This window comes from Bidens hawaiensis, unplaced genomic scaffold, assembly GCF_021521415.1.
Source record: "Bidens hawaiensis isolate Kalapana, Puna unplaced genomic scaffold, B.hawaiensis_p1.1 tig00018510_1, whole genome shotgun sequence".
Lineage (NCBI taxonomy): Eukaryota > Viridiplantae > Streptophyta > Magnoliopsida > Asterales > Asteraceae > Bidens > Bidens hawaiensis.
The window spans coordinates 105,756-115,426 of NW_027492802.1; the positions used below are offsets into that span (position 1 = coordinate 105,756).

General features: G+C 35.0%; 1 pseudogene; it reads left to right on the forward strand.

Moving 5' to 3' along the window:
* The first annotated feature begins 4,960 nt into the window (after window positions 1–4,960).
* Window positions 4,961–6,517, forward strand: LOC143556297 (hydroquinone glucosyltransferase pseudogene; annotated as a pseudogene).
* Window positions 6,518–9,671: the final 3,154 nt, after the last annotated feature.

The window sequence follows — 9,671 nt, forward strand, 5'->3', positions numbered from 1 at the left end:
AGGTAAATAAAATTCTTAACTGCTATTAGCATATGACCACATGGTCCAAGTAAATCTCCTTTCTAGATCACCTACTACATGTCATATAGAGTAAATATACTTTTCTCTTTTTATATATAACGACAAATGATATTTTTATCACAACCTTCTTTTTTTGAATGTAAATTTTAGACAAAATGGCTAGTTTTTTATGTTTGCATAGTTTTCAATGTTCGGTCTTTAGAAAACTTAATGAATGAAAACATCTTTTATGCTTTAAAAATCTATCACATTATATCCTTTGATCCTAACCCAATTAAGTTTTCTTGTTAAATCATGGTTAGTTTTGAAAATTTATTTAATAATCAAAATAAAGATATCAAATTTAAAATACTCTCTCTCTCTCAACCATCTTCTTCCACCTTTCAACCACCACTCCGACCACCACCTCCACCACCACGACTCGCACCACCCACTGCAATACCACCACCGCTTAACACCACCTACAACCCCAACACTAAAGATACCACTGCAGCTTAATACCACCTCCGCCACGAGCTACACCTAACATCGTCGCTTAACCCCAACACCGCCATCAACAACGATGCCCGCCAACATTGAAGATGAAAGCAAGGACGAGAAGAACCCTCCGCATCTAGGTGAAGACAATTCCTCAAAACTTACGTAAGAAAACCCCCAATTTTTCCAAACAAAAAAACCCTAATTTTTTTTTCTTTAAATAATCATTCAATTCGTTAGATTTAATACTAGATTATTGATCAATTCGTTAGAATTCAATGTTGACGGGCATCGTTATTGATGGTATCTTGTCGCCAGAGAGAAACTGATGGAGAAGAAGAGGATTCTTGAAGAGCAGACCAAGATAAGAGAGAATAATAAAGTGTTGGGGGGTTGTAGGTGGTGTTAAGCGACAGTGGTATTGCAATAGGTGGTGCAGGTCGTGGCGGTGGAGGTGGTGGTTGAAAGGTGGATGAAGATGGAGAGAGAGAGAGAGAGAGAGAGAGAGAGAGAGAGAGAGAGAGGGTATTTCAAAATATCTTTATTTTGATTATTAAATAAATTTACAAAACTAGCCATGATTTAATAAGAAAACTTAACTGTGTTAGGATCAAAGAATATAATGTGATAGATTATTAAAGCATAAAAAATGTTTTCAGTTGTTAAGTTTTCTAAATGACGAACATTAAAAAACCATACAAACATAAATGACTAATTTACCATTTTGTTTAAATTTTACATGTTTTTGTGTGATTCTGATACATGGTATAAATTTAATTATTTGTTTTCGTCCGAAATTTCATCCAAACTTCACCATTACAATGAAATAATTATTATATAGTGTTTTTGATAATGAGGGAGTGATTTGGAGTGAATTATCAACCAAAAAACGCAAATCACATCACCACCTAAATTGAATACAGCAAACTTGGCTTTTTGCCTATCAACTAAAATTTGTCAGAACCTAAATGATGGGCAGTAAATGATTTGAGAGTAATAATGTGACACTTGAATATTCGATTATCTCACTTTATCACCAAACTTCTAATTAGGCTAAGATCATCCAGATAGTTCATTCCATATATTTTTCTCTATAATTTAGCTAAAAAAATACAATTTTACAAATTTATCTATCATTTTTTAAAATTCTTTCACATTATATTCTCTGTTCATATCCATAAATTAATTCTTTATTACTTTTTTCTCTTTTGTCTTGTTCTATAATGAATGGTGATTGGATGATATGTGATATATTATATGGTATGGATCAAAATTGAGTCCCTATATTTAGGGTTTTACTTTAGTTGCCATATAACTCATCCATATAATAGGGAATGGATTGGAGAGGTGATTTTGATGGTTTTCTTAATATTTACCATAAATTATATGGATTTAACAATATTAGAGAATGAGTTGAGAATGCTATAAGGGTAGTGGGGGTGAGCGGGGGGCGCGGCCGCCTACGTGGCACGCGAACTCCGCTACACCCCTCCGGTGATTGGGGGCTAGGTTGGCCGCCGTGGCTGGGACCGTGGGGCTACTAGCCGTTGGTGATGTTTTGATTTTCAAAAAAAAAGCCGTTGGGCTATTTTAAATTCTTTTTTTTTACAAACCCATTATAAATAACTACTCCATTTTATAACAATAACACACGATTCTTACTACATTTCTCTCTAATAATTTAAGAATCTATCATGTTACAAACCATGTCGGGTTGGGGTAATATCAACATCAACGACACTCAATATCCCGAGGGATTGAACTACGTGGACGACGATTCGTTTCAAGAGTTCATTGAGATGTCACAACCCAGTTACTTGGTCCCGGAAACACAACTGCAGCAGGCACCGGAGAAGCCGGCAAAACGATCCCACAAAAAGAAGGGGAAGAAGACCGGCGAAGCGGAAGTCTACTCCGTGGTCTAAAGAAGAGAAGCTTGCATTGACGAAAGCTTGGATTGAAATATCCCAAGATCGGAACGCGTGTAAATTATTTCGTGAATTTTATTGTTTAATATATCTATTAAGTTTTGTGTGTACTTATTTATTTTGTAGCCGACTTTCGAAAAGCTCGAGTTTTTTGGGCCAAGGTTCGGGAATGTTTTTATGATCAAGTGGGGAGTAGGGCTCGTACCGATAATATGATATCGGGACGGTGGACCGATTCTCGTAAATATTTAGGATTGCTTTCCAACATTCATAACCGCAATGCTAACCGAATGCGGCCGAGTGGGTCCGATGATCTCGCGGTTTACCGATTCACTTGTGATGAATGGAAACAAGAGGTGTTGCGGAGGTACGGGGTGGTGAAGACGTTTGACGAGGGCTACTTGTGGGAGGTGTTAAGAAAGTGCTCGAAATGGATTGAACTATGTGCGGAGGACGTGACTGATGGGGCAAAACATACAAAAACTAGTGCCTCCGGCACATACGTCTCTTCGAGCGGGTCGGAGAATCAAATTGACTTTGACCTAAACTTGTCCGAAGGTCATTTGAAAGACCAAGGTTATAGCCGCCCTCCGGGTAGGGATCGTAGGAAAAAACGTTGTTGATGGCGACTATAAAAAAAATTAAGGAATTGTCAAGTGGCCTCATCTCGATTAGTGAAGCTCGATACAAAAGAAATCGTTTCAAGAGTTTGGCTTTTCTAGCCAAAGACTTTAGCTACCTACCGCCATACGACCAAGCGCTAATGGAGAAAGAAAAAGAATGTATTCGGAAGGAATTGGCAACACAAAAATAAAAGCGCTATTTATATGTATTTTTTTATTTTCCTTTTTATTTATGTTTTAATGAAGTATTTTAATTTATATTTATACTATATAATAAATAAAAGTTTCTTAATGCCACATGTTATCATCATGGTGATCCTTACACAATTTTCCCTCATCTCTCTTATATTAAATACATTCATCTTTCTTATTAATAATTGTTTATTTTTCATTTTAATATTTCATTTTCTCTTATTAATAATTTTTTGCTGATTTAAAAATTTAATACCAGCATAAAATTTTGTTTTGCTTTTTATAAATATATTGTCTTAGTTATTAATTAGGTTTTTATAATTAACTAATTTTTACGTTTATTTTGAATAATGATTCCAAAAACTAAGGTTTTAAATATATTATATTAGTTAATTAATATTGAGGTATTATAAGAAATGATATTATTAGATGAAGAGACAAGACTAATTTAAAATTTAAATTTCAATAAACTTCAACTAATTAAATATATATGATATTTACTAAATTACAAGTTTTTTTCCTTTCAAACCCTTAAAAGACAAATTCATTATTGATTCATTATCAGTGTTTATGTTAATTTAAATGAGTGGGGTTTTTTTAATTGTTAAAGTATCAAACATGGTTCAGGTGAAAACAATTATAATTATAATGAGTTTCGGTCCACGGGTTGATTTAAAAAACGAGACATTTACATCTTATTTTTATAATTGACTATTTAATCAACTCATCATTTATATTAAGTTCATCATCTTAAAATCAACAAAAATATATAACCACTAGACTACATATTTTGGTTTTTTAGGAGGATAAAACAACTTCTTACCTTAGGAATATAAATGTTAGGCATTAACACACTTTTAATTAAAGATTTCAAAAATATAGATTTCTTTAGTGAATGAGTTTTACTTGCACCAAAAAATGAGGTGGTTCAAGAAATTAACAAATTTTTGTTATCCATGTTTTTGGGAGATGAAAAATATTACCATTATTCAGATGGTATTTATCAGACATAAAATGGTATATTACAAATAAAATTAGTTTTGGTGTTTTGAATTACCTCAAAACTAAGGTTGTCAAAGTCATAGGGTAGTCCTAAAAGATGATGTTGAAGTGATGATGCTTAAATGGTGTATGTAATGAAACTAAAATACATGTGAAAATACAATATGATAACCGCGTTATTGAAGCATAAATCATATCCGGAAGTATTACCGGAACTCACATTTCTATTTTTAAAAAGAAAAATTTTACACCTTTAGATAAAATGATTAATTTCAAATAACATAATGTCCACTTTAATTTTGTTTTGTAATGAAACTTAATATAATGTATTTGACATTATGTTATTATTTAAATAAATTTATTTAAGCCGTGTGCTACACGGGTAACTAATCTAGTTTGTGTATATAACAAAAAAATAATAAATAAAAAAAATCAATCAAGCCTCTGATCACCTGGACCACTACACCCTCTGAGGTTTGATTGAGGGGCTTAATCCTGCGACACATCAACTCCTACGTGCCGCAAATATATTGGATCACTGTGGGCTCAATCAAGCCCCACTACCCTCAGCGTTACGCCACTGGAATATAAACATTTAATTGACATTAACGGATCACTAATATTGATAATATAAAATAATTCTTCGCTGAATATTATTCGAAATAAAATAACATCAACGTCTCCATATTCATAATGCCCTAAAAACCAGGCAACATAGAGAGATTCATTTCCATTTAGAAATCAAATTTCATTGTTGATGAAAATGGACAACACGCCTCACATAGCCATTCTTCCCAGTCCGGGAATGGGTCACCTAATTCCGATGGCCGAATTCGCTAAGCGACTTCTCGAACACCATCACATCTCCGCCACTATTATCATCCCCACAACAGGACCTCCTCCAAAAGCCCAAGTATCCGTCCTGGAATCATTACCCGAAAACATCCACCATTTGTTTCTTCCACAGTTAACCTTGAGAAAGACGCCCGACCCGAGATTCTAATTAACTTCATCATGCAAGCTAGTCTTTCGAGTCTTCGAGATGCTTTAAGCTCTTTGAAATCAAAGTTCAAGCTTGTTGGATTAGTGTTTGATATGTTCGGACATGATTCAATGGAAGTTGCAAAAGAATTTAAAATCTTTAACTTCTTGTTCTTTCCCATGAGTGCCATGGCTTTAACCTTCACTTTTACATTGCCAAAGCTTGATCAAGAGACGGCTTGCGAGTATAGAGACTTGCCTTACCTGGTTCAAGTTCCGGGTTCGGTTAGTTTCCATGGGCGCGAGCTAATGGCTCCGGTTCAAGTCCGGACCGATGAAGTGTACAAAGGGTATCTTTTACTCTCCAAGAGACTCTCTTTGCTTGATGGTGTTATGGTTAATAGTTTTGAGGAGTTGGAAGAAGAAAGCTTTCGCGCTTTACGAGGTGGAATCGCGGTCAAACGCCCGTTTACCCGGTCGGGCCATTGATTCAGTCGGATCCAAGTGATGGGTCGGATCGGCATGAGTGTTTGAAGTGGTTGGACGAACAACTAGTGGATCAGCGTTGTTGGTATCTTTTGGTAGTGGTGGGACCCTTTCTTTAGAACAGGTTCATGAACTAGCCCATGGGTTAGAGATGAGTGGCCTTAGGTTTTTGTGGATTGTAAGAAGCCCTAATAAGGCTTCCAATGCTTCTTACTTTGATGTCTCTAGCCAGAATGACCCTTTAGGGTTTTTACCCGAAGGGTTTCTAACTAGGACGGCTAAGCGGGGGTTAACCGTGCCATCTTGGGGTCCGCAAATCCAGATACTGAGTCATGAATCAACCGGAGGGTTCTTGACTCATTGTGGATGGAATTCAACTTTAGAAAGTATTGTTCATGGAGTGCCAATGATTGCTTGGCCACTTTACGCCGAGCAACATATGAATGCTAAAGTGATGACTGAAGCACTTGGTTTGGCATTAAGACTTAAAACCGATGAAAATGAAACATATCGAAAAGAGGAGATTGAAAAAGTTGTGAAGGAGTTAATGGAGGGAGATGAAGGGAAGAGAATATCCAAAAGGTTGAAAGAATTAAAGAGTGCTGCCATGAAAGCTCTAAGTAATGGAGGTTCGTCTATGGAGTCAATGTCTAAATTTGCCCTCCAGTTAAAGAAATGACCATTTCATTATTAGTGACTTTATTTCTGTAATCCCTGTAATTGTGTTTGTTTGTAATAGTGACTTTTTTTTAATAAAAAGAATGTTTTGGATAAACAGATCTACGTACAAGATGAAGATGAACCATAGTAATGTACAAGTGGTAGTATTGAAAGAACCTATTTTTCTAGTAAGTATAAGATTATATATATATATATATATATATATATATATATATAGAGGTAGTTCTTTAAAAAAACTAGGAATAAATCATAGTCATTGGATTATGTTAATCAATAGTTGAGATTTAAAATTACCTATAATCGACATTGTAACATCTATGGATTTTGCTTGTTAATAAACACTAGTTTTGTTTTCTCATTTAATAAATTTATCGTGTTCATTTTATCTTCTACATGTATTATTGTTGAATTATAAAATAACATTAACTTTATATGCGTAATTATATGATCCCGTACTCATTTGATCATAAACATGCTTAATTGTTAATATGACACGTTGAACCGAAATGCCTAGATTAATAATTTATAACATGTAACAAAATATTTTGTTATTATTATTAATATTATTTTTATCCTAAGCATTTAAATAAATCATATAACTTAAAGTGGAACATTCTAGAACCTTCTATCTTAACTTTGTTTCTAAAGTTTTATCTTATCAAATTCTTTTAATTTAAAGAAAAGAAAAAATAAAGAAAATTTACTAAAAGTGCCGTGCACTTTTGTTTATGCACACACACACATTTTTTTTATTATATATTATCATTACCTTACCTCCACTATAAATAGATGCTTTCATCCTCATTATTTTTCACAGCAAATCTCATTCTCTCTTTTCTCTCTAAGTATAAACAAGTAAGTTTTTATAATTACTTTGCTTTTCATTGATGTTTTTATACATTTTTGCTTTCTATTATGAATTTCTTCTTGTTTGTTCTTATGTTCTTGAGTTTTCCTTTGAACCTTCATAGTTATTCATATAATCTCACCATGATCATCATAAATTGTTAATAAAACCCTTACTTTTTGCTTTAAAGATTTTGATGATCATGTTATTTCAAGAAATCATAATTATTTTCTATAGATCTTGGATTAAAAATATAATTTTTCCATGAACAGCTATGAATATTTTTATGATCTTCAAAAACTCATAAAATTATCATAAATATCCTAAACTGTAATATTTACACTTTGAACCCTATACTTTCCTAAATGATAATAAATACACAAAAATATAAGATATTACACTTTTAATCTCGTACTTTCTTATTTATCAAAACCATTCTAAAACATTTTGAGTTAGTATACCAATAGAGTATAAACCGGGTATGTATGTATCTGACAAGCAAACGGTTTTGCCTAAGGCAAGAGTGGCGTAAATAATCCCATTGGACCCGTGAATCTTACATGGGAATCAACTTGCTGGAGGTCATGCTCTTGGTTTAGAACATTCTAGTATGCGACACTCTAACTAATTTAAAATCGAAACTTAATCTAGGGCATCCCGTGACTGGTTCAACTAACTCTTGCTCGTGTTCGTGTTCATCCATCAAGCAAGGTGAGTTCATAGCCCCTTTTCATGCTTTTAAACGTTTTATACTTTGGGGTGGAAACATGCAACTTATTTATTCTATGTTTTATAAATGCTATCTGATTCAAGCTTTATTCATAATATTCATTGTGTGTGATCATTACAAGCATATACTTTATCGCATGTAGAACCATTAACTTGTTAAGCCCGTGGTAGTTTGATGATAGATCTATTGGCCCGACCCGCCCACGCAGGCCTCGGGTAGAGGCCTGTGTGTTCAGAATCCGACGACCGTTAAACGTTAAACATAATAGTCTAATCGTGGATTAGACGACTCGCTAATCGTGTCAGAGGTTTGGTTGTAATCACTAAAGTATATAAAGTAACTTAACACATATGAAATGTTTTCAACATAATGCATATTTTTCTATTTAAAAACCTATGTTCTCACCAACTATTTTTAGTTGACACTCTCGCATGTTTTTCAGGTAATGGAAATTAAGGAAGAATCTTGAAGTATCTCTTAGGGGATGTGTCAGACCTAGAAGTCTAAATAAATAAAGTTTTATGTCTTGCTTCTTATTTGAATTATGCTTGGTTTAAACATTTTGTTGGTTTATTTTAATAAGAGTTTTTACATTTAATACCATGTGCATGATTTCAATCTACGCACGCCCCGGCGTTTCCGCCTTCGGCCGGGGAGTGTGACAGATTGGTATCAGAGCCTTGGTCGTAGAGAGTTAGTAACCGACCTACGTCTAAGATGTCCCTTAGGTTGAAATTATGTTCTATTAGATGTACTAATTTCCCTTTTGTAGCATGTATTTTGTTTCCACCAACCCTTCCGAAAACTCCCACGTCCCCTTTCCACCGTTGGACGAAGACTATATTGCGCTAGAAGACTTGGACGTGCCTTTGAACCCTCCATCACCAAGTATCTTCACCTATAGCCCAATTAGTTGGGCCCGTTTGATGAGAACCCCTTCCCCCACCCATGGAGAATTAATAGGCCCAATAGGAGAACTCTTATTCCCGTCAGTCAATAGCTCGGTAGGAAGTAATCAACTACTTGGCGATGAGCTCGAGGATGATGCCACTAGCAAACAGGGCTGGGCCCTAGCAACTAACTTGAAGATTATTGGAATTTTTGGGCTTACAATCTTGATCTATCTTTTCACTTTCTAGTTTATCTTGTATTCAAACTTTGATGCCATGACATTTCTAGTTTGAACTATCTTTCTTTAATAAACAATTGCTTTATTATTCCTTACTCTTTTACTTATCCATCTTTGTATTATGATTTCTTAGAATGCCTCCTCGTCGCGATGCCTCTAATAACAACAACGACAACAATGCTCCGTTGGCAACAGTGCTCGCTCAAATGGCCAATCTTACTTCCCGCTATCGTCAATCAACTCAACGGCAACAACAACAACAATAACAACAACAATGGAAACAACTACGACCAATCCTACCGGACCTTTGTTGCTTCAAAACCCACTGAGTTCACCGGCTCGGAAGGTGCCACTGGCTTGTTACAATGGTTCGAGAGCACGGAATCCGATTTAAGCATGTGCAATTGCCCGGAGAATCTTAAGGTCAAGTATGCTGCTAGCACCCTTAAGCTAGGAGCTTTGACTTGGTGGAACTCTGAGGACTCGAGGTCGTGATCCGGCCTTGGCTCTACCTTGGGCCGAATTCAAGGATCTGCTGACTAGGAAATATTGTCACAAGAGAGAACTCCGAAAG